The sequence below is a fragment of the Humulus lupulus genome, chromosome 2 (genome assembly GCF_963169125.1).
Source record: "Humulus lupulus chromosome 2, drHumLupu1.1, whole genome shotgun sequence".
In the NCBI taxonomy this organism is placed as follows: Eukaryota; Viridiplantae; Streptophyta; class Magnoliopsida; order Rosales; family Cannabaceae; genus Humulus; species Humulus lupulus.
Genome location: NC_084794.1, coordinates 86,414,434 through 86,439,697, shown reverse-complemented (window position 1 = coordinate 86,439,697; position 25,264 = coordinate 86,414,434). Strand labels below are relative to the sequence as shown.

The following is a 25,264-nucleotide window of genomic DNA, read 5'->3' as shown; positions in this document are numbered from 1 at the left end:
GGGATTGATTTGTAGAGATTTTGAAAGAAGGCATTGAAATGACCAAAAATCAATCATTCACATTCATCGTGATAGACAAAAATGGATTATTGAAGCTATTAAAAAGCATGTAGATGATTTTGAACATCTATTTTGTGTGAGGCACATGTAGAATAATTTTAAGTCTAAACATTCTGGTTTAGCCTTGAAGGATATGGTTTGGGTTGCAGCAGAATCAATAACTATTAACAAAGTTAAACAAAAAATGGCTATCTTGGCTCAAGCTGATCTAGCTGACGTAGCATGGCTAACTGAGAAACCAACAACATGGAGTAGATCCCACTTCAAAACTAAACTAAAATGTGATATTATTCTACAAAAAATTGTGTGAGGAAATCAACAAGTCGATACTCACACCTCGAGACAGTCCCTTAATAGTGATGCTTGAGAGGATTAAGAATTACACGATGGAGAGAATGGTGGAGAAAAGGAAGTCTGTGAGGAAATGGAAGTATCAAATTTCCCCTAAAGCCATAGAAATCTTGGAAAGAAACAAATAGTGGGCTCGATATGTAGAATTAAATGGGCTAGTCAGTTGCATTTTCAAGTTGGAGTAACAACTACTGATGAGTTATTTGTGGTTGATCTAAATGTCATAGTTTGTGCTTCTAGAATATGGGAATTAACTTGGATTCCATGCATTCATGCACTAGCTTGTATAATGCAAACGAATATAAAACTAGTTGAATATGTTGATACTTGTTACTATAAGGAAGCATATGAAATGACTTATGCTCCAATGATCAAAGGTATTAATGGCTCGGATGGCCAAATTCTAGATCACATGTTTTAAGATCTCTTGTTGTTAAGAAAAGACCAGGATGTCCTAAGGAAGTTAGAAGATGTGAAGTTAGTGAGCTTCCTTCTAGTAATAAAGTTAGGAAGTTTGGTTTGGAGATGCATCGTAAAAAATGTGGGAAAGTTGTCCATAATAGCAAAACTTAATGAGAAACCCAAAGTGAAAAGAGTCTATGTGATTCAATTTAAGTTCAAATTCTTGAAGATTGTTTTTCATGCTAATATGTATAGCTAATTATTTTGCTTTGTTCCTTTGTTGCACGAAAAAAGAAAGAAAGAGCACACATTCAAATGAAGGAGAGTTCAACAAACGAAGCAAGAAGACCGAAACCAACAACAATTCCAAATAGTAGTTCTTCTCTAGTTTTTTTTTTGGAAAGAATGACTTGTGAAATTTGTTTGTTGTGTTTCATGATTGGTTAATAATATTTTGTGCTTATGATGTTGCATAGGAATATATATAAAAGACACTATACATATACATGTTTTTTAGTGTAGTTATCATAAGGAATAACTTGCATAGTTTAAAGGATTGTTTTGCACTTGTGGATAATGATAGAAAGGTATATCATTGACTAATTTGACATGATACAACTCTTTATAATATATATGGACCCTGATGTAGTCGCGCCCGATCTGAAGGCGAAACGGGTCTCGTCAAGTCATATTAGTGGTTCCTTGTTTATAATTTGAATCCAACGGTTGGCATAATAGTTTCAATTCAATTAATCTTGGCCGTTCAATGTTTAATAGTTACAAATTTATAAGCGTGTGGCTGGGGAGATGGGTTGGGAGCAGAGGGCTACCAAACAATTGAATGACAGTTGACATGCTACTTTTGTAGGGGCAGTCTAAACATTATGAATGGCCTTATTACCCACAACCGGTTACACTAAAGATGGGGATAGAGTTTTTCATATTAAAAAAAAGGTATAAAATTTCAGTTGCTCAGTTTTTATCTTTGGGTTCATCTTCCCCAATTTTTCATTTCTTCTTCCCTAAATAGTGTGTGACTGAAGCTTTCTGATATTGTGGTCAGAGTTAGGTATTTCTTGGGAGTCCTTCAGAAAGGAAAGGTGACGTCGATTCACCAGTGGAGGCTCTTCGAGGTTCTCGGTAAGTTGTTCTTAACTTGACTAAGTTTTTTTTTGTTGGAGTTTCGTTAAACTTTAGAGGAACAATGTACTTACGGGTGAGATATTTCAGTGTTCTAAGTTGGAGGTTTATAAAGAATGCATTTTTTTTTATTTCGCTTGGACCGTTTAATTTTTTGGCTTAAAAATTTGAACTTTAGGTTGCATGTCCTATATTAGATTTTTTGTGAACTAATATTGAAGTTGTGGCCAAGTGAACCTTAAATTTTAATGTTTTTTTTTGTTATCTTTCCCACACTCTCAACATTTTTTCTGTTAATGGCACTAGCATGATGTTCTGCAACTAATTTTTGAAGTTATTTACATGATATTGATTGAAACAAATATTATTTACCCTTTTTAGTGTGATCAGAATCCATTTAACCACTCCCTTCACAATATCCCAGGAAGGTCGTCACAGACTGCAATAGTTGAAAGGGACAAAGGTAAGCTTTTATCTCATCTTTGTTAGTAGTTGAATAATCATGATCTAAAAATAATAGATTACTTAAAGTTTCAGGACTTGATCTTGATTACCCGGCTGTTTAGTGGTTGATTTTCTCTCTGTTTATTGTCTCAAAACTGGAATCAAAAGAACTTGTTACATATATGTGGTTTTCCTCTATTTCATTTCACATTTCGTTTAAAGTTGCATTTGAATGAACCTTGCAGCAAATAGAATTATACTTGGCCAACGAAGTTTGTTGGAATCAAGCTGATATATTCCCACTTGGTGAATGGTGATGAATTTCGTCAATCCCTCTCTGGCTAAGAAAGGTAAGCTCTTGAACTATTTTGCTCTCAATATATGATCTATAAGATTTGCGTTTGTTTATTTTTGTTAAGAGTGATCATTAGTGGCTTCACAAACCTCTATATATAGAATCACAATCTTACTTGCCTAGATTAGAATACAAAACTGGTCAATGAGATAACTTTGAGTAGGTGATCTGATGGTTTTTTATCATGTGATTGACAGTGCAGCAGAAGCATGGAATAATATTTCAATGCGATAATAACAATTATTAAAGCATAAGAATAAATCACTCTAGGAACTATAACTAGAATGTGATCTTTCTCATGCGACATGAATATGAATAATATAGAAAATTACAAATACATTTTCTAGATGTGGAACACGTGTACATCAAATAACGTCTTAGCCTCCTAACCCACCATCTTCCATACTATGGCTCGCACAAAGAGAATGAGACACGCAGATGTCTATGCTATTTGGTAAGATACACAAGAACACACTTTTTGAATCTCAACACATGAGAGCGTTCTTCTCACAGAATAGAGAGAACAAAGTTCTCTATTTTTCTCTCTTCGAAAATAATGTGAAATGCATTTGATGTCTTATTTTTTTTTCTAGATGTTATATTTTATTAATATAACAATGGAAATAAGACCTAGCCCTAATCTCATTGGGTCTACACTACTACAAAAAGGGTTTTTTAGGACTAGCATTGCGAGTCCTCTATTTGAGAGCCTTTAATTAATGTTTTTACGACTCGCATTGCGAGTCTTAAAAAATCTGGTTGAGTGCCTTTAATCAAGTGCGAGTCCTAAAAAATCTGGTTGAGTGCCTTTAAGTAACTTTTTAGGACTCGCAATGCTAGTCCTAAAAAATCGGGTTGAGTGCTTTTAAGTAATTTTTTATGACTCGCGGGTAATTTTTTAGGACTCGCTTTGCATGACCTTAAAAGTAATTTTTTAAAAAAAAAATACAGCTACAATTTTAATTTTGATTTAAAAATATATATCCATTTGAGTGTCGAATATCTATCAAAAGAAATTTGAAAAGAAAATACTAAAAAATTGGCAAAAAAATTTTACGTAATAAATTTAAAATTTCTAAACATGTATTGCAATTAGCTAGCTATAACATCATTCATTTTGCTCTAACCAATTGTAAAAATGACATTGCCCATTCTTCTCTAACTTCGTCAATTTCTTGAGTAGTATATGGTTTGTCGGAGGTGAACTGAAAAAAAAAAAAATTAATTATAATTATGTTAGTGGTAATAAATTCAAAGCATATATAAAAATTGTACTAGATTAATACTATGTAGTTGTAAATTGTTTATTACCTGTTTCGACAAGAAATGTTTGATACGAGGGGCATTGATAAGTACATTCTTCATCATCCTCATAATGTAATATCCGCAGTCGATATTGTTTGGTTGTTTACGACACTATATAAAGATTGGTAATACATGCACAATTCTTAGTATTAAATATCTTAAACATCTTTACATATACATAAACTATACAAATAGAAACATACCGTAGGTTGGAAATACATTACTCCCGATGAGCGTTTGTTGATCTTTTGACGTGCTTTCATTCTTTCTGTGAAATACATCTCAAATGCATCATGAATGGTCTCCTTGATGGCTGTCCTTGATGGTGCATTGAGAGGATCGAGAAAACAACAATAATGCCAATTGGGATATAATAAAAATAACATCCAATGCTCCCTGTTGAAAGAACAAGTATTACACAGTTGTTAACTTTAAATTCTATTTGTTTGTATCAATGAAAAGCATAATAATTAAACTTACCCATGGTTATAAGGCGTAACTATCCAATCATGCTTTTTAGACGTGCAATATAACATCCTATCACATAAAGCTTGAGCACGACTATCTGCACGGGTCACGGAAGTAGAAACCTTATTCAGATTCATAAACAACAATGATCCTCTCTTTTCCTCGTCTAATAACAGTGTCTGGTACAAAATCCTACCAACAAATATAATTAATTAAAAAGAAAACTAAATAGTTGATGAAAGGAAATCCTTACAATAAATATTATTAGCATACCTTATGTAGAAGACAATGCATGATTGTCCAATCATCTCATTTCTACAAAATTCAAGTATTTCATCCCGAAATAGATCAAAGTATTCACAAGCATGGCCAAACACATCAAAGTCAATGGACACTTCAACGGCATAATCATGTTTAGGCCAATCATTGACGATTTCATATACTTGTCTCAACTTAGGCGAAATTGGAGATGGTTGTTGCACCTCTTGTGACAATGACTCCTTAGGCGCTCGTTTTGGAACTAGTTTTTGAGTTTGTGGTGCTAATGGTAGAGAAGTTTTTTTCCCAGCTTGCTTTTTTTTTTTTTTTTAACGACCTCCTAATAAACGCATAACAAATAATTAATAATGGAATAAGTAAATAAAAATTTAATAGTCTTAAAAGAATTACCTGTGTCGCTTCATTGAAGATGACTAGCGACTTGGGCCAACATATCAAACTCCCAATAGCTTGTTTGACTGTATAAATCTCACTGTTAGGGATCGGGTTAACAAGTAGAGCATCATGTTGGTCAGCAAACTCAATTGAACCGCGGTAGTTTTCTCCTATGTTTTCTCCATGTACGTCTGAGCTACTAGTAACTAGAATGTATCCCCTACCAACGATGTTAGTGATAGAGCCTAATGCAAATTTACATTCAATCATTTTATCCTGCACATATTTAGATATGTATAAATATGTTATACAAGTTCACAAATTTAGATTTTAAAAAGATAAAGCTATACTTGATTTGAGCCAGGAGTGGGGATAAACACAGGTGCCTCTTCTGGTTGTGGGGGCGGGGGTGCTAGAGGTTGATGCTGTGATTTCGGTGATGCCTGATGAGATGGTGTCACCTGATCTATAGGTGATCCATAGTTTGGCACTGACGCATGAGAAGATCCTCCAAAGCCACTATGTTGTCCTTTCACCTGTTCCATAAATTGTCGCATCATTTCCTCTTGTCTTTTTATCATTTCCTGTTGTTGTTTCATTATTTCTTCTTGTTGACAGTATTTTTCTTCCATCATTGCAAATCGAGCCTCAACTGAGGAAGCCTCAAATTCCTTTCCCTTTTTCTTACTGGGTAGTGGGGTTTTCCAAAATTGGCTAGGCGTTACACCGAGCCCAATACCCCTCACTCGCCCTCTGCTCTCAGGGGTGCCTAATGCCATAGTAAGCACATCCTTAGACCCATTAGGTTCAAATTTTCCTTCACTCATGAGCTTATTATAGTGCTCCTGCAAACAAAATATAGAAATATAGTTATTCTCATTAAAAATAAGTAATCCAATCATATAAAATGTAGTACACTTACTGCGAGCTACGCTTGTTGCCTCGGTACCAACCGACTCACCCTTTTTGTTAGAATGTCCCACCAACCACAACTGTGACCTGTCGATTTCAGACACCTCGAGTCCAAATTTTTTTTGTTGCAGCCTTTCCAGTGCCAACAAATACCCACCTCGTGACATATGATGGTTGTGTTTATTTTTTTTCGATGATCTTGATGTATTTTTCTTATTTTCTTCCAATCATCAGTCATGCGTGAAACACAGAACTCATCCTATTCTGTTTTAGTGATCAACTGTGAGTAATCTCTTGGCATATTGAACGTCTTGATGGTCGGATTTGCATCAAGTACATCATAGATGCATACCTTAGTCAGATGGGATTTGAATGATCTCCATCGTTTTGCCGCCCTTGTCATAATTTTTCTTTTTGATTTATGGTCTATGTCAAATGTAGCCTACAATTGAAAACAATACATATCGTTAGTCTACATTAAAAATACAAACAACATATATTATAGTGATAGAGAAAATACCTTAATGATTTCCCAAAATTTTTCTTTGTCTGATTTAGGACTTTATCCCAGCTCGTGTGTGTGATTGAAGCACACCTCTTGATAGTTGATCCGATCATTGATCCCAATTTTGATCTCATTGTACCAATCACTTGTCCATATTCATTGAACTTGATTGGTACCTTAACACCTTCACTTCGCATCTTGGCTATGTCGGGCATGGTACATAGTCCCCTAACAGATCTCACATGCACTATAGCAGTCTCATTATTCTCCTCCTGACCAACATTATTTTCAAGTCCAGGAAGTGGACAATCATCATCAAGTCCAAGAAGTGGACAATCATCATCAAAACCTCCTGGATTAGCCATGGAAATATCTGAAAAGGAAACGATTATAAACAATGTTAATAGACAATCGTCAATATGATAGGAAAATTAAATATAAAATGAACAAATCCAACCTTTAGAAGAAAAAAAAACAAGTCAACATTTATCACAGTATATGATCAACCCATACACCGTCACCATCAAAACGCAAACAAATATCATCGTCATCTACACCATCATCAATAGGGTATTCGGTAAGCTGTGGTTCGGGAATTGTGACAGGTTGTTGAAGGAGTGGTAAGTCATGTACATCATTCTCTTTGTCTCTCCAATCTATCGGTTGAGTAGGAACCACGACTGACCATTGCTTGTTTGATGGATCATTCACATAAAAAACTAGTTTGGCTTGTGTTGCCATTATGAAACGATCATTTTTGTGCCCAATTCGATTTAAATCAACTGAAGTAAAACCTAAATCATCAACCTTTACTCCCTTGTCACTTTTCACCCAATCACATAAGAAGACCGGCACTCTAGTTGTAGTATAATCTAATTCTCAAATTTCTTGGATTACTCCAAAAAATGTCATATCACACTCTACAGGATTTTTTTCCTTTGAACTAGAGATTTGCACAGTTTTTGCTACAATACAAACTCCACTATTCTGTGTGGTTCTTACATTATCTCGTTCCAAAGTATTGAATTGAGTACCATTGACGATGTATGATGGGTACTTAAACACATTCAGAGAAGGACCACGAGAAATCCACTTAACTATGTCCGACACATGACACGACGTGTGGGTCACTTCAATTGCAACCTTTGTTAAAAAAAATGAAATAATAATTAATAACATGTCATGCAATCAAAACAAAAGATTTAAAATTATTTACTCAAATCAATACCTTGTTCTCTAACCAAGTACTAAACGTACGATAGTGTTCATCTTGGATCCATTTTTGGTTCTTTGACTTAGATGGATATTTTTTCCGAAGCCAAACAAAATGATTCCTTCATAAATTTATGCAAAATTAGTATGAAACAATACAAATATCACAATAATGTTTTATGATATCATACTGTCTAAGATAACTTGCTCGATGTAAGGTTGAATCTCATCAATGTTTTGCAATACAAGACAATGTGCTTCATGTCTTTCATCTTGAGTTATTGAGCATATAACACCACCTTTTCCACCATTACTTTTATTTAATGTAGATTGATCGCCCACGCTTGTCACACCATGCAAGTATTCTGAACAAAATTCAATGGCTTCTTCTGCAATATAGCATTCAACAATACATCCTTCGGGTCTACTTCTATTTCTAACATAACTCTTAAGAATCTTCATGTATCGCTCAAAGGGATACATCCATCTTAAATAAACAGGTCCGCATAGTTTAATCTCTCTAACCAAATGGACTATAAGATGCACCATTATGTCAAAAGAAGGTGGGAAGAATCGCTCTAAGTAACACAAGATTATAGTAATCTCCACTTGTAAATTGTCTAACGTTGAAACATCAATCGTCTTACAACATAAATACTTGAAAAACAAACACATCCATGTGATTATTTCTCGAACCTTTCTAGGTAGCACACCACGAATAGCCACAGGTAGAATGTGTTGGAATAGGACATGACAATCATGAGATTTCATGCCGACCAAATTCAAATTCTTCATATCCACCAACGTTCTTATGTTTGAAGAATACCCTTCTGGAACTTTAATATTGTATAGACAATTGCAAAGTTCTTTTTTCTCATCCTTAGTGAGTGTGTAACAAGCTGCCAGTAAAAATGTTCTATTAGGGCCAGCTTTTGGATGTAGGTTTTTTCGCAAGCCCAATGCAGCCATGTCTTTCCGAGCTTTAATACCGTCCTTACTTTTACTTGGAATATTTAATAAAGTTCCTATTAGACTATCACACACATTTTTCTCAATGTGCATGACATCTAAATTATGTCGCAAAAGTAACTTTTCCCAATATTAAAGCTCAAAGAAAATTGATTTTTTCTTCCAAGGACTTGTAGACTCATCCGCACTAGTCAAACTAACTTCAGTTTTATCCTTGCCAACACTCTTTCCACGACCCTTCTTCTTCTTAATTGGACAAATAATAGGTTTTCCTACCTTAAACTGAATTACAGATACCTTATTAAGTACTTGATTCCCAGTCAAAGGAACTGGAGCCAAACCAAACTCTTGTTCACCATTGAATGCATTTTTCCAAGTTCTAAAATAATGTCTCCGGGGCAAGAATTTTCTATGTCCCATATAGCACACCTTGCGGGAATGTTTCAAATATTCAGAGAAAGTCTTCTCCTCACAAATAGGACAAGCTTTTTATCCTTTTACACTGTAACCAGATAAATTTCCATAAGTGGGGAAGTCGTTGATTGTCCATAACAACACCGCTTGAAGGGTAAATTCTCATTTTCGGTATGCATCATAAGTCCTAACTCCTTCATTCCATAAAGTTTTCAAGTCATCAATTAGGGGAGCTAAGTAGACGTCAATATCGTTACCAGGTTGTTTAGGTCCAGATATCAGCAAGGTCAGTAAGGTAAACTTCCTTTTCATACAAAGCCATGGCGGTAAATTATATATGACTAGCATAACAGGCCAACAACTATACTTACTACTGAGAGAAGTATGAGGATTAATTTCATCCGTAGAAAGAGCTAGACGAATATTTCTAGGTTCATTGGCAAATGAAGGCCATTCAAAATCTACTGTCTTCCACGCTGGTGAGTCAGCAAGATGTCTAAGTCTACCGTCCTTTATTATCTCATTTGCATGCCAAGTCAAATTCTTAGCATGATCAACATTTCGATAAAATCGAATCAAACGAGGAATTGGAGGAATATACCACAAAACTTTTGCTGGTACTCCTTCCTTAACTTCCTCTAAATTCATTTTCTTTTGCCATCTGGACACACCACAAGTAGGACACGAATTCGCATCTACAAGGCTATTCCGATATAATACGCAATCATTAGGACAAACATGTATTTTTTCATATTGCAAGCCTATTGAGCACATAGTTTTCTTAGCCTCATAAAATGATACGGGCATCTCGTTTTCTTCAGGCAGTAAATCTTTCAAAAAAACTAACAATTCCGTGAAACTCTTATCACTCCATCCATTTTTGGCTTTTATATTGTACAATCTAAGAAGGGCTGACAACTTTGAAAATTTAGTGCAACCAGAGTAAATCGGCTTTTTAGCGTCATTAAGAAGATTTTCAAACTTAACGGGATCTACTTCTGATTCATAATATGCATCGTCAATCATTTCATCTAAATTATCCTCACGATCCAATTGCCTATAATTCCGATCTTCATTCATCATAGGAGGGTCCGGAGTAACATGAAGCTCTTCACCATGCCAATACCATATTTTATAACTTTTGTCTATCCCGTGGAAATATAAGTGCTCTTTTATTATTGTGGCAGTCATCTTTTTCATATTTCCACACTTACTACAAGGACAACAAATATAGTTTGGATCTTTGGCATGATCCAAACTAAATTTAAGAAACTCATCGACCTCTTTTATATATTCTACTGACATCCTATCAGCTGACATCCATTCTTTGTCCATATTGCGCCTATTTGTTTTAATAAAAAATTAAAATTAAGAAAATAAAATAAAATAAACATACAAAACAAAACAAAACTAAGTACAAAAAAATCTATAGAAAATCGGGCAGCATATCTCCTAATTTATTAGCCTAGCCATCTGTCACAATCAACACCAGTATGTCAAACAAATCAAACAACACACATGTTTTCATCCATATATCACCGCAGCACACAAAATTCTCATAACCTACTTCACTAAGACATGCAAGTTCTCAATCTTCCGTTATCACCACAGCACACAGAATTCTCAGAACCTACTTCACTACGGATGAATATCTAAGATATTCAAACTCCACTAAAGTAGTACAGTTATCATTCAAAATTGTAAAATATTGAATTTTTTAAAAACTAAATCAAATGCAACATACCTCTTGCAATTAGCTACCAATCAAATGCTTTAAGACCAATCAAAATATTAACCTATTCATTTTAATCAACATTATAAAAAAAGAAAAATGTCAGATGTTGACATGCTCTTTTAAAAAGGTTAAAATCAACACAACAAATATATGCATACATACTTGTATATTCTTTTACATGTCACACTTGTATCAAATATTATTTGTCTAATGAACACTTTAAGAGCTTTTTTTATTTAGAAATATTTTCTGTGTGTGTGTCTAATTATATTATAAATTTAAGGCATGCAAAAAGTTGCTCGTTTGTTAATAATAATGGTTTGTGTTTATATGCATTGATTTCAACAATACTAGAAAGATGAATAAATATAAGATACAAGTTACTTTAGCTTCATCATTATTCCACTTAAACTAAACAAAACAAACACTTAAAGAAATTTCCTTGATGTGATCAAATATAGATCCTTGATCTCTCTTCTCTTGGTATATATACTAATAATGAATGATCTCATAATATAACCTAATCAAATCCAAATCCAATTTTTTTTTATTATGTTTTTACCATGCAATGCATGAAATCATCAAAATTTTGTGATAAATAGGATCCAAATCACAATGAGTGATTTGGATTTTAAGATCTAATCAATCACATATATACCAACTAGAATGTGATTACCAAATTTAATGTAATAGTAAAATCATAAAATAATTCTAAGTTTTTAATAGGACAAAGATATAAATTTTTGGTATCATATAATTTCACTCACATATATACTTAGTATCTTATTATCAAATTTTGTACACAAATTAAGACAATAATTAATATATAAGTATGCAAACATATGTAATCAATCCATAAAAAATAATATATACTAAACTGTATATTAATATAGGAAACCAAACCGTAGCTTATCTGAAAAAATAAACCAAATAGTATCCAAGCACTCACACCACTCACATCACTAACTCTTTTGGGAGAGAAAAGATGAGGATTTTGATTTAAATTCTAGAAAGACCTATCCTGCACTTATAATCTCGAAAGCACAAATAACATGTCATACATAGTTACTCTAAATCGACTCTTTTGAGGCTCGGATTAAGAAAATTTTGTGATTAGTAGCAAAATTGAAATTCAACTTAATTATTAATTAGACGGTCAAATGTTAAATATCCAGATCACAAATTTATCATTGTGGCAGTTATCATTTTCATATTTCCACACAAAACTAAGTAGAAAAAAATCTATAGAAAATCGGGTAGCATATCCCCTAATTTATTAGCCTAGCCATCTGTCACAATCAACACCAACATGTCAAACAAATCAAACAGCACACAGGTTTTCATCCATATATCACCGCTGCACACAAAATTATCAGAACCTACTTCACTAAGACATGCAAGTTCTCAATCTTCCGTTATCACCGTATCACACAGAATTCCCAGAACTTACTTCACTACGGATGAATATCTAAGATATTCAAACTCCACTAAAGTAATACAATTATCATTCAAAATTGTAAAATAACAAATAGTATCAATATTAGCCTATATTATTTATTTGTATATTAAAACTTGAAATTATATTATTACCCCATATTATAAATAGAAAATTATTAGCCTATATTATTTTTAGTGTTTTAAACATTCTAGTTCCCTATATTATTTATTTGTATAACCATTGGGTTTATTATTTTTATTGTTATAAACATTCTAGTTACCTATATTATTTTAATTTTTTGAATATTAAAACTTGAAATTATATTATTACCCTATATTATAATATGAAATTATTACCCTATATTATTATCCTATATTAAAATCAGATATTATAATATTACAAATTATAATATAAATAAATAATATAATACCAATTACCAATTTTTTATAATATAAATAAATAAATAAATACCAATCCTATAAATAAATCTGATATCATATATATATATATATATTATCATATATATCATATATATATATTTATCATATATATCATATATATATATATCTAAAATTATAATATATATATTTATATAACCAAACAAATAAAAAGAAAGAAAGCAAGACATATACCTGAACCACGGTTCGGCTGGAACCGTACGTGAGCAACCGCTTGGAACCCACACCGACAACCTGCTGGAGCCTTAACCCTGCACCGCCGGCGAGACTGCTGGAGCCGAGAGCTGCGCTGCCGTGAGTGCTGGAGCCGAGAGAGCACAGCCGCTGTCGAGCGCCGCCGAGAATGGTGGAACCGAGAATCCAGCGCCGTTCACCACCGTCACTTCCGTCGAGCGTCGTTCACCACCTGCTGCCGTTCATCTCCTTCAGCCTTGGTCCGTTCAGCCGTTCACCTCCTGGATCAGCCGTGTGGTTGCTGGTTTTGAGTAATAAAATCCCCCAATTTGTATAGTTTTTTAAGTATGTAACCCTATATTTCGAAATGTATATGGCTGTCTTTAAGTGTTTTACATAAAATATTTAAGGACTCCCAAAGAAAGACCTTAAATTTATTAAGTAAGACACTTTTTTTTTAGCCCAGATTTTTTTAGGACTCGCAGATTCTTTTAGGACACTCATTGCGAGTCCTAAAAGAGTATTAAAGACTCCCAAAGCAAGTCCTTAAAAATATTAAGTAAAACACTTATTTTTATAGCCCAGATTTTTTTAGGATTCGCATTTTCTTTTAGGACACTCATTGCGAGGCCTAAATTGCGTTTTTTTAGGACTCTCAATGAGTATCGTAAAAACTTCATAAATATTTTTAAGGACTTGCATTTATGTGCATGTCCTAAAAAAGTGTCCCGTAAATGGTATTTTGTAGTAGTGCTATATGTGGGCCTATGTTTTGGACTGTGGTTGGTGCCAACAACAGGGCTTTGGGCCCTGTGCTATTTTATCTCTATAAAATTATATTTGTTAGGTCTTTTTCATATTATTTTATGTAGTATACAATTATACCACAAAATTAATATATGATTAAATTAATTTTCAATAAAAATTAATTTCACAAAATTAACAATATAATTTTATTTTCCATTTATTATTTCGTAAATAATATTCTAAATATTATTTCACGAATAATATTAATTTGTGAGATTAAAAATTAATACTTTATTATTTTTAATTATTTCCTTTTGATACAAAAATCCTACCTCTGTGTTATCGAGCTAGTACGGGGACAATATGGACCCCTAGTTCTAAACTCCAATAATTTAATTAATTTCACTAACTCTTTGTTCTATTAATTAATTTATTAGCTACGAATTTTTCCACTAGAAATTCATAGTTGAACCCTCAAAACTACATTATTATATTATTAGAAGCTATGGCTATAAAGTCGTCCATTAATTTAGTCATTCCATGAGTTATGACCCTCTGCTAGTTGTTCATAATTAAAGTTGGGCATTAATGTTTGCTAACCTCTCTTATTATGTATTTATCTATTAGTTCTATTGATCCTCTAATGAACATTATTCTATAAATTTAATTGTAGAATGAAATTTCTGTTCTCTAAGAGATATTGAGCGCTCTATGTTCAAGCCCCGAATCAACATTAAATGGAACAACTAATCTGCCTTCATTTAAGTAAGGAGCAGATTCCATATCTGTGAAGTATGTTCCCGGCCACTTATAGTTCTATGACTCCAAGATATCAAGAATTCGGTCGTAGGAATATTGAACCTTACCCGATAAGTCAAAAGTCATAAAATCACAAATTTATCCGATAGGTCAAGTCTCAAAAAAACATCCATTGATGAATGTTGAACTTCCATATTTAACAGAGATTATCATAAGTTCTTTCTTTCATCGTGTCCAAGTCCAATACAATCTATATTGTATACGGTACATCTATCTCTTTGTGTCGCTACACTTATCTGTAACGTCTTAAATTTGCTAATAAGGCTTAGTGCCTTGATTAGTGGGCCAAGAATGCATAATTGGATTTATATGTGAATTATGCGAATTTAATTGAATATATGTATGATCATGTAAAATATATGAATTATATTATAATATGACTCCTTATGCATGTTTATGTGTATTAAATATGCTTGGGGGCTCGTTAAGGAAATAATTGTAATTATATGTGTTATATAATTGAGACCACATTATTATGTGGATATATTAGCGATATTATGCTTGAGTCGACCCTTTGGAGCGATTTGGCGAAAAAGTCACAATGAGGATTTATACTCGGCTCGGGGTGTAACGACCCGACTTTTCTTAACTAGACCCACCGAACACGACTATGATTATCCGGGGTCAACTGGACCCTTACGGTCAACTTTGGTAAAAATCGGACGTTAAAAAGTAAATAAACTTTAGAGTAAACTTTAGAAAATTTTACATTGGATTACTTTGAAATAAAATAGTATTTGGATGGGATCCCATAGTTTTAAAAACAAAACGTAGTTTAAACGTAACTTAAGAAATAGTCTGTGGCCATAGGGCCTTCTTTAAGTAGAACTAGTAAACATGAAATTGATAAAATTGTTACTAGACTTAGCGGAAAACTTAAGAGAACCCTGACAACCCTGCAGGTCGGTTGTTTCACAGTATGCATACTTCAGACAGAATCCCCTCCAGCTCATTGCACTGCTCCTTAAGCCTTGCCCTTACCTACACACACAGAGTAACTGATGAGCTATAACGCTCAGTAAGGAAGCTAGCTACAACTCATGATTCTACTATTCAAAACAAACTTTTCATAACAGAAATGCATATCTAGAAACTGCAAACTGAGCAACACGTCTAGCATATTCACATAAGTCAAAGTGTTGCGTAACATATTGAAAACATATAACTGAGCCATCGTGTTATCTGTGGGGTTTTAATCCTAGTGTGGCCTCCACGGCCCAGAGCAACCTCACCTCCCGTACCAAAGGGGTACACTCCGCTAAACACAATGACTCTACTGACTTGACGGATAACCCCACTGTACGGCTGCATGGGGAATCCGCCCTCACAAGGCCTTGTACTGAGCCATCGAGTTATCTGTGGGGTCATGATCCCCGGGTGGCCTCCGCGGCCCAGAGAATACTCGCATCCCGTGCCAAAAGGGTAATCTCCGCTAAAACTCGATGACTTTACGGACTGGACGGTGAACCCCACTACACGGCTGCATGGGATCCACCCTCACAAGGTTTCCCTTGACAGTCATAAACATTGGACATACATTCATGATAACTTTACTGCACTAAGCAAATTCAAACCCGATAGATGGGTACTATCATGCGCATCCAGCCATATAATCACACACATATATAGCGTCTAGAATTTAACCAGCAATCTACAAACATGCAAACAATTCACTAGAATCACAACAAGCTAAGTTACTCTTGGTGTATACTTCCTTACCTCTTGTCCTTAGCTTTCGCGAATTATATCTTTGTGAGTATTTCCGATCGCGGTTAGACCCTATAATCATATTGGGACAATATGTCTTAGTTTATGCTTTACTAAGATTTTAAAATATAAATAAGGGAATTTAAAAATCAAAAACTAAAATTCCCGACCCTGGCCCAAACCCGAGCCCCGAGCCCACCTCTTGACCTTGAGACTTAAAATCGGTAATATTGTACTTCCTAAAATATTTTCTAAGTCTTTGAAAATATTTCGTAGGTTCTAAGTCATCAAATCTAAACTTTGAAACTAATTCCCGAACTTAGAATTTTTCATGAAGCTTAAATAATAATTCCCGAACCTAGTTAGTAACTTATTAATCTTAGATATTACTTAGATAAATTTTCTAAACCTCGATCCTCAAATATCAGTTTGTAGACATTGGGGTTCCTAATCTCGAGCTTCGCGACAAAATTCCAAAGTTTTGGGACCAAATACCACTTTTTGTCCCATTTGGTTACAAATCTGTAACCATTTGTAACCAGTTGAACACATGCACCCTACTACATGCACGTGACCACCCCAACTTCCATCATCCTCACACACGTTCACCACCATGGCCAGCCGAACCTTGCTTGGACCCAAGGTTCCCCACCATGGCAGCCACGGCTTTAATCCCTACACCACCATGCCCATCCTTCGGCCACCACTACCTCCACCATCACCACCACCGGTCTACCTCCGTGACCACCAAAGTGGTATCCTCCCACGCACGGCCAGCCACACTACCATCTCTAACCATCACCAAAACATCCCAAACCTCAAGATCACTCATTTTAAAACTATCCCCAATACCTTGATGAATGTTTCTACTCCCAAAACACTAATTAAATCCATACAAAACAGCCAACAAATTCATAGCCAACCTAATAACATACACAGAAAAATAATCGGTACCGTAAACTATGAAGGAAGTTCACGGATTTGTACCTCTTACTGTGGTTGGTTTCTTGGGGTTCCTTCTTCTCCCCACTTTAGTCCACAATGCTATGAACGTAACCAAACCATTTCACATGGATGTAGTATTCAGAATCTAAGAGAAGAATCAACGAAAAGGTAGGTTCGGACTTACGTTTTTCTTCTGATTATTATTGTACCGAACTCCCTATAACACCCCCTTCTTTCTCTTGCTTTCTTCTACAATCAAAACAGAGGCTCTAAGGATGTGTCTAAAGCCTGTAACCCAAAGAAAACCAAAGAAAAACTCACCTTGACTTCTCCTTCTTGGACCCGAAACGGTCGTGCACTATAAGAATACAATGTTCTCTTTCTCCTATATCTTTCTCAGTTTCTTCTCTCAAGTTTGACAATGGCTGAAAGAGATAAGGAAGAAAGTGATTCTAATTCCCACCCTTCTAACCTCTAATAACTGCCTTGAATATTCAAAAAAATTCCCACCAGCCGAACCTATGCATTTGTTCAGAAAATGCATTTAACTATATCTAAAAATAATTAAATAAAAACTATAGTGTAAATACCAAAATATGACTTTAGCTTAAATTTATGCTTATGATTTTAGGTGAATCCTTTCAACATAAAATGACCACTTTAATCCCATAAAATTCTTCTTGAATTATTCATAGACTCTTTCTGGGTGAATAAGTCACAAGTCACAAAATTATAGTCTAAAATGATTCTATGATTTTATGTGGATTCCAAATACATAAAATCATATACTAAAACTCTTTGAACAAAATGTCCATTTTAGATCTAAATCCCCACACTATGATCTAAAGCGATCAACTCACATTTCTTTAATTAAAATAATATTCACCAAATATTATTTTAATTATTATTTACTCTTAAAAAAAAATTAATTCACAGAATAATGTTTACATAAAACACAATAAATAACAACAAAAAAAAAAAAATTCGGGTTATTACACGTGGTGAGCCAAGGGGTATTTTGGTAGTTATTGCATATGTGGGGAATTATTGGAACATTATTGAGAAAAATATTAGTGTTTGGAAGGTTAGTGATTTAATTGGGAATTTAGGGTGTTAATTGTGGTTTAGTGGAAATTGTGGCAAAATGACTATTGTATTGTAACGCCCCAACTTCCCTAATATGGAATGCCTTTATTAGGGGGTCACGAGGCAATAATTGAGTTAATTATGTGCTTAAGTATTATATGCATGTTATTATGTGAATTTTATCATGATATGATTATGCTTGCATGTTTAAGTATATTAAATATGCATGTGGATCTGTTTCTTATATGAAGGAAATTTTCGTAATTTTGACCCGCTGAGGGTATAATTGTAAATATATATGATTTATAATTGTGACCACACTATTATGTTGATATATTTGAGTTACCCAGCATGAGGCGATCCTAGGGAGCAAGTTAGCGGAAAAGTCACAATGGTATAAAATACCCAGGTCAGGGTGAGCTTATTGGTATTTAGGTAATTTGGTAAATTACTGGGAATTATTGAGTAGCGGAAATTAATTGATGAATATTTGGTTTGATAGACTTATTTGAGATTAGTGGAAACTATGCCAAAAGACTAGAATGCCCTTGGTTTTTGTTGAGGGACATTGATTTGGCTAGGGGTAAAATGGTCAATTACCTTATATCTAGAGTAAGGGGTAACCTTAGCAGAAGGTTTTGGGTCACTCACGTTCATATTCTTGTTCCTTTCTCTTGGGTTATCTCTTGTGTGGAGTTGGAAGCTGAGACAACAAATGAAGCAAGTGTGTCCTTGGGGAATTTTGCTTGAGGAATTTAAGTTCCCTTGGGTGATTAGGAGCTAGCAAAGATCAGCAAGTGGTGGGGATTTCAAATCCAATAGCTGAGTTAAGGATATCAAGATCATTCTTGGTGTTCTTCCTTGCCTTTTGGTGTTTTGGGTTAAAGTTTGATTTTGGGATTTTAAGGAAGTTTGGTTGTATTTCTGTGGTTATTTAGTATTGGGTTTCGGTGCCTAGGCCTAGTATTATGTTTTTGAGGTTGGAATCCTATTAGAAACTTTGGTATTTTTCGAATTCAAGGTCTGATTTTGTAGGAAATCGCAGAGTTAGAAATTGGGGAAGAACACCTTTGTTTTGGGCTCGATTTATGTTTCTGGTGACCTAGCGCGACCGCGCTAGTGTCTCAAGAAGGGGTAAATTGAACTTTGATTTGGGTCTCGAGTTCAAGGGTACGACCGCGCTAAAAGTTGGCGCGATCGCACCAATGCCTTGGAAAACCCAAACATTTTGGGGGCGCGACCGAGTAGGGGCCCCAAAATGCCAGTTTGCAGAATTTTAAGGGCTAGGCCCCGAGGCTTGGGAATCTGATTTGGGAGCTCGGTTGGGGGCTCGAGGGACATTTTTAGTGCCCCGTTAGCTGGGAACAATGCTTTTGAGAGTTAGAGTTTAGTTTGGAACTCAGGTTCTAGGGTTAACTCCTGATGAAAATATACTTGTGTTGTGGCTAGGGTTTCTGCCAGGCTTGGGTCGGGGATAGCACTTAGGGTCGTTTCATTATTCGCACGAGGTTCAAGGTAAGAAAATTGCACCCGATGCGTGAGATACGTGATTAGGGCTTGGCCTAGTTGTTAAAAGTAAATTCGATTAATGATTGGCCTAGTTGCGAACTGTAAATATGATTAGGGCTTGGCCCGATTGTGAAATGTAAATATGATTAGGGCTTGGCCGGATTGTGAAATTTAAATATGATTAGGGCTTGGGCCCCTGTTAATGAACATGATTATATTGTGTTGTTGAATATCTATTTAAGCACATTGGAATGTGTTGTGTATGATGAATATATTATATGTATGATTGTTCCTGATTGGAAAGCTCGTCTTATATGTTGTGGCCGACACAATGCGTGCAGATCGCATGCCGCTCTTGCTAGGCCACCCTAGGAGTGTATTATGCAATTGATTGGCTCAAATGCCACTTGAATAAATGAAAGTGCGATACGCACTTGTGCGACCCTGTGGTCGCTTACTTGTACCATGTGTCTGCTTGGTTTCAGTTATTACTGTTAGGCATGTTGTTATATTCTGTTGATCATCTGAATTTGTTTAAAAACGTTTTCTTGCAGATCCTTGTCTCATGGGTGCTATATGATGTAGGTAAGGGTAAGAAGAAGCTTGGTCAGCCATGGGTTGGAGAGTGTTAGAGGCGGTGTGTACATATGCAGTCTACTTGACCGCTGCGGCCGAGATATCTCAGGGGAACTAAGGTTGGACCCTATTTTGCCGCTTAGGTCGGCTTATTTTGTAATCTCTGTGTTGTAAACGATTTTCAAACTTTTATTTTGGGGATCCCTTGTAAAATAAAGTTTTAATGGAAATGTTTATTCCTTGACCAAGATTTTTAATACCTAAACCATTAGTCACTTAATCAAATGTTTTAGTCCAAATGACTCGTTTAGAGAGTCCATCACTATTTTAAACACACGTCGTACCGGTCCCTGATTAGTAGAGCGTTACAACTTGGTATTAGAGCTACCAAGGTTTAAGGGTTCCTGATGATGGACTCGGCAAGTGCACTGACCGTTAAAAACAAGCTTGACTCAAGGTTTGGTAACTATTAATATTGTTATGTGTGCAATTTCTTAAATAAAATGTATATGCCTCACCTGCTTGTCTAATTAGAAAGCATGAGCTATTCTGATAGGCCTTGGCCCTTGACTGTTGTATCCATGTTAAAGATGTGCCTTGCTATTAGCACAATTAATGCTTGTAAATGCTATAGAATTGGTTATTAGCATCATTATTGCTCTTGAATGTTAGAAATGCTTAATAGCATTATGTTATGCATATGAATGCATGAATGTGCTTATCAGCGTTGTTGATGCTTGTGAATGTTAGTAACATGCTTATTAGCACCTTGATTGAGCATAAATATGAATCGCCGTGCTGATTAGCATGATTGTATGTGTGTGAAGTTATTGGAATGCTTATTAGCATTGTCAATGCATGTGAATGCTTATTTGATCAGTTTTGGACCATGGGTTGGCATGACATACTGTTATTATTGCTTGATAAGCCGAGTCATTGATTGCAGATAGACTTGGAAGTATGCTTCCAGGGAAATCAAATGAGCCAGCCAGTGCTGAAAATCAGGTTGGAAATAATGACTAGGGTCAAAACCCTCCGCCAACTCGTGAGATTTGGAAAAAGGTGCTTGCTGATATACAAGCTAGGCTGTAGAGGTAGGAAGAACAAAATTGTCAGTTGAGACAACAGTAGGTTCTGGCAGGGAATGCTGCGTCAGTAGCCCCATCTGCTGCCACAGTATCAGTCGTACAACAACAGACAGAGATAGATAACCGTTGGGAATTGTTATATGACCCGTTTAGGAAACAACACCCTCTGACATATGAGGTTAGCGCAGATCCACTCAAGGCTGAGTAGTGGATGAGCATGATCACATCCATTATAGACTTTATGAGGGTTGTGAGGAACGAGAGGGTGTCTTATGCCACGTACATATTTCGTGAGGATGCCCGAATCTGGTGGGAGGTGGTGTCCCAGACTAGCGATGTAACCACAATGAGTTGGGAAGAATTCAGAGATGTGTTTAATGAAAAATATTACAATGACGCAATGAGAGCTGCGAAGGCAGATGAAATCAACAGTCTGGTTCAGGAAATATGTTAGTAACAGAATACGCCTTGAAGTTTGATAAGTTAGCCAAGTTTATTATGGACTTGGTTCCTACTGATGTGACCAAGAGGGGAGATTCCATAGGGGCTGAATTCTATGATAGCCAGGGATGTCAAGATTACTACAGCACCTGGAGTGATGAAATACGCTCAGGTAGTGGATTGATCCCTTACTGCAGAGGGCGCTGAGAACAAGATCTAGCGCGAAAACACAGCCAGAAGGGATACTAGGAGGATGGGATTTCCCTTTATAGGAATTGGTAGGGTCGGAGGCCATAGTGACAAGGAAGGGAAGACCCTGGATAGGGTTTTGACTTTCAGCCCTGATAGAAGGTCACGGGGTGTACAAATCGGCTACTAGGGCAACAATGAGGTCTGGAGGCCATATCCAGAGTATGGCAGATGCAAGAGATGTCATCTGGGAGAGTGTCGGGTGAAGGCCTGATTTTTATGTGGAATTGTGGGGCAACTAAAAAAAGACTGCCCAAGGATGAAGAAAGAGGAGCCGAAAAAGGCGGACAGCTTGACTCCAACTCGAGTGTTCGCACTAACGTAGGCAGAGGCTGAGGCTAGTCCCTCAGTAGTGACAAAGTCAGCTTTCTAGTTGCTGACACTTCTTATACTGTACTGATTGACTCTGGTGCTACACACTCTTTTGTTTCTAGTAGGATTATTGATAGATTGTTTAGGCCATGTGAATACTATGTTGTGGGGTTCGGGACCTTATTACCCACTGGGGAGTTGGTAGTTTCCAGGAGATGGGTCATATCACTACTAGTGACAGTGGACGAAAGAGAGTTGTCAGTTGACTTGATAGAGTTGGTTATAACTGACTTTGACATGATTCTGGGAATGGACTGGTTAGCAAGATATGAGACAACCATTGATTGTAAAAATAAAATGGTAACGTTTGAGCCTGAGGGTGAGGATCCCTGTAGAGTTCCAGAATATTTACTTAGCTAGCTAGATAGTAGTAGTAGTAGTAGTAGTAGTTAGTATTAGTTTGTAGTATGTTAGTTACCGTGGATTTCGGTTCAAGTCGGGAATTAGTTGGACACTCCTAGCAACAGTTATAGATTTTATAAGTTTAACCTATAATTTAAGAATATTAATTATAACATAAGGTTTGATTAATATTGTTGGTCATAGAAATATATTTATTATAACCTAAGGTTTAGATATAACCATTAAGAGCATGACACTTGTTATATGCATGTTTATTAAGGATTTAAGTATTTTTGATGAATAATTTAAATAAAAAAAAAAGATCTAGAAGCTTTAGAACCTTCCAGAAACTGTTGGGATCATATTATGACTCGGTCAAAGCTGTTTACTCAATTCAAAATATGCTGAAAAAATGCAACTACATGTTTGATATATCAACGTATGTCGATATATCGCAGCTATAGGGGCCGATATATCGCCTACGGGAGATACGGAAAACACGTCGACTTTGCACGAACGTTCGAACGGGGCTCGGGATTATGGTGGAGCTGATATATCGCTCAGGGTAGGCGATATATCGCCCCTGGTGATGTTTTTTTGAATTTTGATGATTTTTACATTTAAAAATACCCTTAACCACTTGGACTCGCCTTTGAACAATTTTGACCGAGTTCTGGGCGTCTGTTGAATGAAAATTCAAATATTTTTCATTTTATATTCATTTATTTATTCAAATTAAAAGGGGTTAGTTTCACTCCTTGAACTTTATAAATAGGACCTAGTACTCAGCCATTTTCTTCATTCTTCAAGCAGTCTTCAGAGCCTCCAAGTTGCTAGTGTTACTATAGAGAGAAACACTTGGGTTTTGGGTTAAAAGCTTTATCATTCTAAGCTTTTCTAAACACTTGGGAAGTGAGATATAGTGAGATTTAGGTATTGAAGTTTAGATTAATCCATAAGATCATTCAAGGTATTCTTATCCCTAAGTTCAGTTCTTTATGATTCTATAGTTTTCTTTAGTTTTTTTTTTTTTTTCGAGATCCTAACTCTTGTTTATGATTCTTGATTAGGTATTTAAGTTTCTTGAAACTTAAGGTTCTTTTTGGTAAGTTTCCTCTTTATGGTTTAGTTCTCATTTCATCTTTATTCTTTAGAGAAACTCACCATTTTTATTGTTGGTTTAGGAGTATTCTAACCTCGTTCTTGTTCCCAAATATCCCGACTTTTGGTAAGGAAAATAAGATAGATTTTATGTGATTATATGTTTATGTTATTATATATTTTATGTTACGATATGTACATATATGTATGAATATGTCTTGTAGTCATTTGGGGCTTATAGTTGCCTAGATAGCAAACCCCAATCTTTTATGTCGCTTGGGGCTTATAGTTTCTTAGATAGCAAACCCAAGATTATTTATCATTTTCATGGTTTAGAGTTATGATTTACCCTACCTCGACTAGTAGAGGACCTAGATGGGTTATCATATACTACCATGTGATCTAACCTACCTTGATTAGTAGACAGAGGACCAAAAATGGTTTATCACATGCCATGTTAATGAGTTAATGACCATTAATATTGTAGTCCTATATGATATATGTTTTTATAGTCATATTTCTTATGTTTATGATATATGATTGTTAGTAGATTTTCCTTGCTGGGCATTAGGCTCACTCCTTTATTTTTTAGCTTTGATGCAGGAAGATGATTATGGAAGGCGGAAGGATTCTTGGCAGCTTGGCTTGTGTGTTAAGGATGAATGGAATGAATGGACAGCGTATCGATCAATGATGACGCTAATTTTTAGTCTTTTAAATTATGTTTTGATGTAATTCTGCTATTGGTATTTTAAACAATTAAAATCTATGGTTTATTTTTTTATGTATTAAACAATGGGTACCCATACCGTATTTTATATTTCATGTTTTACTTTGTATTTTGCACAATATTTATTTTGGGGTTTTTAATAAAGTTATGTTATTTCTTATGTATGTTTCCCAAAATAGTAGCCATGTCTAGTAGTTTTAATGGTCCAATGTCTTAGAAATAGTTGGTCATTACAGTTGGTATCAGGGAAACGGTTCATATGCATGAAGATCTCCTTGATACACACGCTCAAGCTCCGAATCTAACCGCCAATGTAAGTGTTTATGTTATAGTTATTATGTTTATGTTATTAGCTAACGTTTTAGTCCTTATGTTTTCAGTTAAGAATGGGTGGAGCCTTGACCTATGAGGATATTCAAGCCATTAAGGCATTAAAAAGGATTAGAGAGCCAATGAATACAGTAGGAGTGTTAGAAAGAATAACTCGGAGATTACTCTTATTCCACTAAACTAGGAGATAATTCACCTCCAAACTACTAAGCAAATCATGATGAGA

At 35.3% G+C, this 25,264-nt stretch overlaps 1 long non-coding RNA gene across 3 annotated transcripts; it reads left to right on the top strand.

The window, feature by feature from the left end:
• Positions 1–1,796: 1,796 nt before the first annotated feature.
• LOC133816160 (uncharacterized) lies at positions 1,797–24,827 on the top strand. Of its 3 annotated transcripts, XR_009885042.1 has the most exons (5): positions 1,797–1,953; positions 2,335–2,416; positions 2,643–2,747; positions 20,364–20,504; positions 24,571–24,827. It is a non-coding gene; the product is annotated as an uncharacterized LOC133816160 (long non-coding RNA). The 3 variants fall into 3 exon arrangements; XR_009885040.1 differs by lacking the exon at positions 24,571–24,827 and having other exon boundaries at positions 20,395–20,629; XR_009885041.1 differs by lacking the exon at positions 24,571–24,827 and having other exon boundaries at positions 20,364–20,629.
• The last annotated feature ends 437 nt before the right edge of the window (positions 24,828–25,264 follow it).